This window comes from Crinia signifera, chromosome 19 (assembly GCF_055691185.1).
Source record: "Crinia signifera chromosome 19, ASM5569118v1, whole genome shotgun sequence".
Taxonomy (NCBI): domain Eukaryota; kingdom Metazoa; phylum Chordata; class Amphibia; order Anura; family Myobatrachidae; genus Crinia; species Crinia signifera.
The window spans coordinates 62,522,107-62,530,669 of NC_139226.1; the positions used below are offsets into that span (position 1 = coordinate 62,522,107).

Sequence of the window (8,563 nt, forward strand, 5' to 3'; positions counted from 1 at the left end):
GTGGGAGGGATTACAAGTGTGTCATCAGAGCCACTACCAAATGCCACGGTCCCACTAGTAATTTCCAACAGAGTGGTGTCGTGGGTCAAGACCGTCAAAGTCCTAGGGACAAAAATTTCCCTCTTCAGATTCAATGGAAGTGCTGAAAAATCTGAAAGAAAAAAAAATACATTGTGTACTCCATTCAGGCAGGCTGGGAAGTGCTCCCTGAAGAATTGAGCTGTACTGTACATTTACATTTTTCTTCCCATATTTCTGGTAAGGAGGAGGTGTTTTTTTCTTTTAATTCCGTGAACAATAGTAGTAATAACGACATTGAATTTATCTGGCCAAGGAAACATAAAGAGATTATTCCTGGAACTAAACAAAGGGTTTTACACATCCCCTGCTAGGTTGGCATTTAATCCTTATTCATTTATTCTATGTGTCATCTCCTTTATCACATTCAGTATAATTATCAGCTGTGGTAGGCAACTGTCCAGCTCTTTTTGAACAACAGCTTGCTGCAAGATCTGCTGTGGCACCATAGTTGCTGTCGCTTAGGCTGCCCTCTGGGAGAGGGTAGTTAGCTCAGGGAAGCAGGGGGCGGGGCTGGTGGGAGGGATTACAAGTGTGTCATCAGAGCCACTACCGCTCCTGTGCAATGCTGGGAGAAGATGCGATTCAGCATGAATCGCATCATCGGTCCCCACCCCCCACATACACCATGGGGGGGTAGCAGAAGACTGTGGGCATAGCGGGGGACTTGCCCATCTTTCTGGGGGCCTGGAGGTGGATCCGATTTTCGGATCAGCCATTCTGGGAGGATAGGCAAGTAGGAGAGGCACAAATAGTGGCAGAAATCATTTGAGGCTTTAGATTTAATTTAAAGAGGGAATTAATTAACATATGCAAATATGCAATAACCAAGATAGACATTTATTTTCAGTGTCTCTTTAGAAATGCTTATGTTGAAGTAGAAAAATATGAAGAGGTAAGCTGTACAAAAGCATAAATGTGCGCACAATTGGAGGTGGTATAGGAGTGCAGATACCCACCAGCGGAAGCTCTGCGACAATGAACAGCCCATTAGGGTGGTTTATTCAGCAGTAATGTAATTTGTGTAGTCATGCTTGCAGGTATGCTTATATAGACACCTATGGCCAGATGTATCAAGCTTCAAAAAGTGATAAAGTGGAGAGTGATACACAACCAGCCAATAATCTCAGAACTGTCAAACCCAGTCTGTAACATGACAGTTAGGGGGCTGATTGGCTGGCTGTTAATCACACTCCATTTTATAACTTTTTGAAGGTTGATACATCTGGCCCTTAGCATGCAGCGGAGCATGCAAGTCACTAATGCTGCTTTCACACCGCAAAACCTGCTTATACCCGGTATTTGAAACATTTTAAATACCGGGTCAAAGCAGGTTTAATGACCCTTTCAGACCGCACTTACTAATGGCAGGTTTTGCGGTGTGAAAGCAAACCCCGTATATGGAACCTAGAGAAGCATATACTGCTTTCAGTGTGATTATAGTCTTCCTTCTTGTTACCCCCTGCATGTTGAGCACTGAGGTCCTGCTCTGTGCATATCTAATGAGCGAAACCCGCTAGTGCAGTGAATATTTAATGAGCGGGTCCGCGCCCCTCATATCTATAGTGCCCCTCCCCCCGAATCTGTCACTGACAGATACAGTAAAGAGACGCTGACTGTTGTGTCCGTGTGCAGCTGCTGTAATGTACGGTGTTCTTCCACGATAATAAGCAGACACCGCAGGTAATAAAAACATATTAAAGGTGCAATTAGGGTAATATACTAACTGCTCCCAACCAGTGTTCCCTCTAAGCTGTGCGCACGTGCGCGCGCACACAACTTGTCGAGCGTGCGCACAGACATTACAACAGAGCGCACAAAGCAGCAGTGTTCCCTTTTTGCAGTTGTGGACTCAATTAATGTGTGTTTCACCCATTAACTACATTTTGTGCTGTGTTTTGAATGTTTAAATGTTTAATATCATTTTGAAGTAAAGTTAACACAAATGCTGAATGTCATTTTCCAGTTATATATAAGTGACGCACAAATTTTTTTATTTCCTTCCAAAGTTGCACAGCCAAAATCTTTTGCCGCACACAGCCTTCGTAAAATTAGAGGGAACATTGCTCCCAACCCCCCCTTCCCCTCCACTGTTATATGTGGTCTGTGCTACAGCCCTTGGAACCGACTGCTAGTTACAATGGCCATGCTGCCCAACGATTGGATTACTCAGAGATTGATGATCAAAAGATGTGTGTCCAATAGTTACATCTTCAGACACTTCATATATCTGAGACATCGTTAGTGTCTTAAGCTCCGTACACATGGGACGATATGCTCGTTTAGCAATGATCGATCAGTGATATATCACTCAACAAGCATATCGCCCAGGATCCTGCTTTCATCAGTGTGCTCCTGAGATCAGCGATCACTTCAGGGCAGGTCACGGGAGTGCGCTCCCCGCCACCATCGCCCCATACACAAGTGAATACAGTCGCTCAATGACCATATCGCATGCCAATTCAGGCTGAAAGTATACATTTTAGTGGTTGTCACACTTGCACATTTTCACATAAATGCTACATATATGATTGCAGCAGCGAAGGCATTTGCGATTATTTCTAAATCAGGCCCAATGGGGTCTCTTCATGAAGCATTCAAAAGAGTGGAGAAGTTACCCATAGGTTATAGCTGCCTTCCATCCTGCTTTCTGCAGGAGACTCCCTGAAATAGCAGCAATCTCCCTCTCTCATACCTACCTGTGAAGCGGGACCCTTGCACAGCGCTGAAAAGGGGAGTGGCCTAGGCAAAGAAGGGGCGTGACATATGCATATTAAACGGGACTGTGGGGAGGTATACTCTCTCTCCCTCATTAGTTTAGAAATTTCCCTCATTTAACCTAGCCCACATTACACTGTTACATTTTTTGGGGGGGAGTAAGAGACAGATACAGTTACATTGAATCATCGCTTCTCGGCCTTTTGGCTAAGATCAAGTGTAGTATCTGTTCTTATCAGTGGGTATGGACTGGCCTCTGGCGGAGAATAGAGAAAGGCTGGACTGAGTAGCTGCTCTGATCGGCGGAGAGTTTGGGACCCCTCATGCCTGGGAGTGGTGAAAAATCTGGCTGAGTACATTCACCTCTGCCATGTGGTAGAAGGTGTTGTTTCTGTAAATCCACTGGTAGGAGGGGGGGGGGGGTAGAAACACTGGGCCTAATAGTTTGGCTCTCTTGATGGGGTTTGTAGCCCCCGAAGGATGAGACAGCGAAAGGCTCAATCTAGTATCCATTCCCAAGGAGCGGAGAAAGGCTGGGACTGAGTAGATGGCTCCCATTCCCGAGGTTCGTAGCCTCTTATGGGGAGACCGCGAAAAGCCCAGCTTAGTACCTTAACCTTGGGATCAGAGAAACACTGAGACTGAGTAGATTGCTCTTCCGAAGGGGGCCTCAACCCCTAAGGGAGTCATTCGAAAAGCCCAGTGGAGTACCCATTCCCATGCCAGGGGCTGGAAAGTGTCCTATAATGGGAGCAGAGAAACACCTTGTCGGACGCTGATCGGTCGACTGCCTGGAGTCCGAGGCTGCACTGTGCCCCCGGGGAAACTTGGGGTGCCGAACCTGCACAAGTATGGCACTTGCACTGCGCACTTCCCCCTCTAGGTTAGGCTGCACGTTCTTACCTCGTCCTTTTGGATGGGGTAGGACAATTTTTCACACCCCCACCCCGACCTTCTGGCTTGTGTTCTCTTTATTATTTATTTATTTTCCTTCTTCACGTTGGTCACTTTTCATGTTTTCTGTAGTGTGTCACTTTTTTTGGGGTTGTGTGGTTGACCCTTATGGGCCTACCATTCCCCAATGCACTGAAGCTCTCATCCTTTTGGGGAGAGCTTCGGTCCCCTCGAGGGCGATCCCAAGCTGCAAGGCAGAGGGAAGTCTAATGAGGGTCTCTCCAAACCTTTGGGTGCAGAGGACCCACCGTCCTAACCCTTCCAGGGGTTGAGGAAAGAGGGTCCCTCTGAGCTCCGGCACAGAGGACCCACGATCCCTTTTTTCCCCTCTTTGGCCTTATGGCTGAGAGGGATTAGGGCAAAAATGGGGCCCTTCTCCTTTGGGAAAGGGTCCATCGATTGCACGACCCCCTATGCACATGTTTAGGCACAGCACTGGTAGTGGGAGCACACCTTGGGCTCCCTGAGTTTCTTCAAACAAAAAACAAAAACAGCACCATTTCCCAGCACTTTACCAAGTATACTGTAGTAGCTCTTACTAACTGCTTTGTGGCTCATCTACATTTGGATATAAGTCATTTTAAGATTCCTCTCAGATGTAGCAGTACACACCCGCGCTTCTAGGCGCCACGTTCACAATCTCTTTTCACAATCTCTCAATATATGGAACTAGAAACGCCCCTTGGGTGGAGCATGACACGCCCCCTCAGTGGGGCGCTGTGCTAAATTCTACTGCCAACTATAATCTCCCTGAAACTATTTTTTTCAAAGTAGACAAGTATGCCATAGCTACAGCTACATGTGTGTGTGTATATATGTTGTACTGTATATATACTTATATTTGTATAAAATGCACTTGATAAAGGTAACTTCAAGGCTGATTGGTTGCCATGGACAACTTCTCCCCTGGCTCACTTCTCGACTGTTTTCACAACTTCCTGAATACACCCCAATGCCTCATACAGTATATTGATATGCAATAAGCAATGTCAGCACATGCTGTAGCTGTAATTGTGGCATCTATCAACACTAATGGCAGATGCTCCAAATACAGTAAACAGTAACTTAAATGGTTAAAATAGGACATTCATGAAAATGAAAAGTGACTCTCAATCTATTATATTATTTCCTGGTAAAATGCATTATTCATAACTAAACAATATGTTGTATGATACATGCTTGTTGTATATAATCATCTGCATATGCTGGGCAATTATGTGTTGTAAGTATCATTGAAAAAATGTCAATGGTAATTTTAGCAAACATCGGTTTGTAGGCAGTGTTGCTGTCACTTACTATAATTTAGAACAATTCTGCACTTCTTGAATATTTGTGTTCTGAGAGCAATAATTATTACGCCATAAATATTATTTTTCAATTTACATGTATTATTTGGTTACAGGAACAATATATACATTTATGTTGGCTGCTTAGTTTAAAAAAATATTGTTATTCCATTCACTAGGGCATGGTGGGAGAATAAAATACTGTGTCCGAAGCATTGCGGGCAAAGCGAGTGATGTGTCGACATTCGGGTAAAAAACCAGTGAAAAACCCCACGTTGACATTTTGACCGTCGACCATGCCCATGTAGACCTAATGCTTGTGTCGACTTAATGTCCTGTCGACCTTGACCCATGTCGACCTAGACCCATGTTGACCTTGCTGCTTGTTGACCCAGTGGTGTCGACCCAATGATTGTCGAGCTAGTTGATGTAGACAGTAGACCTAACAACACACACCTGTTTTAAGGGTGTTCCCATGAAAATGCTGGGTGTACACATGCTAATGTGTCCATGATGCACGTGCGGGGGGGGGGGGGTAGACAGCTGACATAACCGGATGTCAGCTGCCTGCCCAATTCAATGCAATTATGCATGCATATGTAAATATGGTCTGGACCACTCTTACAAATGCGTGCGCCTTCACCATCATTCGATGGTCTGTGACCATTGAAAGATGGGGGAGGTTCCCACTGACATGCGAATGGATGTCAGTGTCAACCATCTGCATGTCATCCTTTCACATATTAACCCTTCGGTGTAGACCTGGCCATCCACATCCCTCTGCCAGTGTCAGGCCACCCTTAGGAACAACATTTTTGCCCCCCCAAAAAAACAACTATTTAAATAATGTCATTATAAAACTATAAGTCCAGTATATATAACAGTGAAATTAGCCTAGGGAGAGAGAGAAAAGGGGAGAGATACAGAACGGAAAGGAAGGCGGAGAGAAAGACAGGGAGAGAGAAAGGAAGGGAGGTAGAGAGAAGGGGAGGCAGGGAGAAAAAAGGAGGGAGAGAGAAAGGATGGGAGATAGAGGCATGATGGGAGAGAGACGAGAGGAGGTGTGTGAAAGAGAAAGGGAATGAGAGAGACAAAGGAAGGGAGAGAGTTACAGGGAGGGCGCAAAAGAGAGAAAGAGGGAGATAGAGAGAGAAAAAGGGAGGGAGAGAAAAAGAGAGGGAGTGAATTGAGAGACAAAAGAAGGGAGATAGAAAAAAAAGGAGGGGCATAGAGAGAAAGGAAGAAAGAGAAAAAAAGGAAGGGGGAGAAGAGGAAGGGAGAGAGAAAGGGGGAGAGGAAGCGAAAAATGGAGAGAGAGAGAGAAAGGGAGGAAGAGAGATAAAGGGAAGGAGAGGGAGAAATGGAGACTGTGAGAGAGAGAAAGGGTGGGAGAGAGGGAGGGAGAAAGAGAGGAAGAGAGAGAAATAGAAAGGGAGGGATAGAGAGGGAGAAGGAGAGAAAGGGAGGGAGAGAGAGAAACAGAGAGAAATGGAGGAAGAGAGAAATGGAGAGAGACAGGAAGAGAAAGACAAAGGAAGGGAAAGAGAGAATGGAGAGAATAATAGAGGGAAAGAGAAAGGGAGGGAGGGAGAGAGATAGGAATGAAGGGGAAAGAAAGAGAAAGGGAGAGAGAAAGGGAAGCAAGAAGAGGGAAAGGCAGTGACAGAGAAAGGGTGGGAAATAGAGAGAGAAATGGAGGGAGAGAGACAACGGAAAGGTGTGAGAGAGACAAAGGGAATGAGAGAGAGACATAGGGAATGAGAGAGAGAAAGGGAGTGCGAATGAGAAAGGGAGGGAGAGTAAGGGATGTAGAAAGGGAGGGATGTAGAAAGAGTGGGAGAGAGAGAAAGGGTGGTATGGAGAGAGGATGGGAGAGCGAGAAATGGTGGGAGAAAGGGAGGGAGAGAGAGAAAGGGACAGAGAGAGAGCGAAAGCAAGAGAGAGGAAGTAAGGCAGAGACAAAGGAAGGGAGATAGAGACTGCAAAGGAATGGAGAGAGAAAGGAAAAGAGTAAGGGAGGGAGTTAGATAGAAAGGGAGGGAGAGAGAAAGGTAGGAAGTTAGAGAGAAATGGAGTGAGGAATACAGAAAGGGATTGCGAGAGAGAGAGAAGGGGAGGGAAGTAGAAAGGGAGAGAGAGAGAGAAAAGGAGGGGTACAGAAAGGTAGGGGGCATAGAAAGAGACAGGAAGAGAGAGATAAAGGAAGGGAGAGGGAGAAAGAGGGAGAGAGAAAGGGAGGGAGAAATGGAGGGAGGGAGAGAGAATTTTTTTTAGAGGAAAACATCAGTCCCCCGTGCTGTGCGCCCAGTCCTACTGCTGTGGCTCCTCACACTGCCACCGGGAGATTACCTGTCGCAGGACCCTTCTCTGAAGTTTGTGGACACTGAGGTACTGCGTACCCTCTCCTCCAGCCGCGATTCCTCACGCTGAGACTTCCTGCTGCTGTGCCCTCCTGACCGGGACCCTTCTCTGGTGGCTGCACACGCTGAGGTTCTGCACGTTCACTCCTCCTGTCATGCCATCTTACATTGCGGCTCAGAGACACCCTCTCGCTGTGCCCTCCTGTCCCTTCCTTATTCTCAGGGACGCATGTGGTGGCTGAGGCCCTCCTGGCCTTCTCATGGATGCCTCTCCACAACAGCTCTTTAAAGCTATTCATGCTACTACACCAGTGGTGGGCAACAGGCGGCCCGAGGGCCGCATGCGGCCCGTGAACCGCTCGCGTCTGGCCCGCCACTCCTGAGTCCAACACAATGTTAAAGCGGCCCCCACAATGTTGATAATCTGAACGGTGAGGTCCCGCCGCTGCCGATGCATGACCGGCAACACACCATCCCCGCACAGCATTACTAGGAGTGTGGGAGGGGATGCGGTCACGCAGCCGCCGCACCAACCAATAGCAGAGAGGCGGCTGCCGTGTGGCCGTGTCCCCCCCCCACTCCCAGTAATGCTGAGCGGGGATGGCGCGGTCATGCATCGGCGGCGGGACTAGTCAGCAGCAACGCAGGCACTTAAAGTCAGGATCCTAGTGTCCTGACTCCCCTCTGGCAGGCTGAGCAGGCTCCACCACTGTAAAAGTAAGGCGCTGCTGCAGTCAGTGTTCAATATGTGTTCAATATGTAAATACAGTATCTTGTATGACTGGCACTCAACAGGCTTGTATTTGTGCAGATGGTTTTAATCAGGCTGCATAATGATTTGTAATTTCATTATGCTGCCTGATTAAAACCCTCTGCTCGGGGGGGCGTGGCCTGACGGGACACGAGAGAGGACGCAGTCCAGAGGAGCTCCCAAATTAAGCCCTCTAAAACACCCAATTTCCCTACATTAACCCCCATCCCTGCTGACTACATCTGCCCAACACCTTCCTACCTGCACCCCGGTACCGGTGGGTCTGCGCTGCGGAGCCGGGGAGCACTTAAAAGTGCTCCTGCGGGTTGCGGCCTTCCCACTGTGCTGAGGCCGGGGCCTCGAATTTGGTGCTCCCCCGCCGCGATCGCCCGACGGGCTGGAGCCACCCCTGCCAC

At 47.6% G+C, this 8,563-nt stretch overlaps 1 pseudogene; it reads left to right on the forward strand.

The window, feature by feature from the left end:
- Positions 1 to 2,983: 2,983 nt before the first annotated feature.
- On the forward strand, positions 2,984 to 3,119 carry LOC146044451 (U2 spliceosomal RNA; annotated as a pseudogene).
- The last annotated feature ends 5,444 nt before the right edge of the window (positions 3,120 to 8,563 follow it).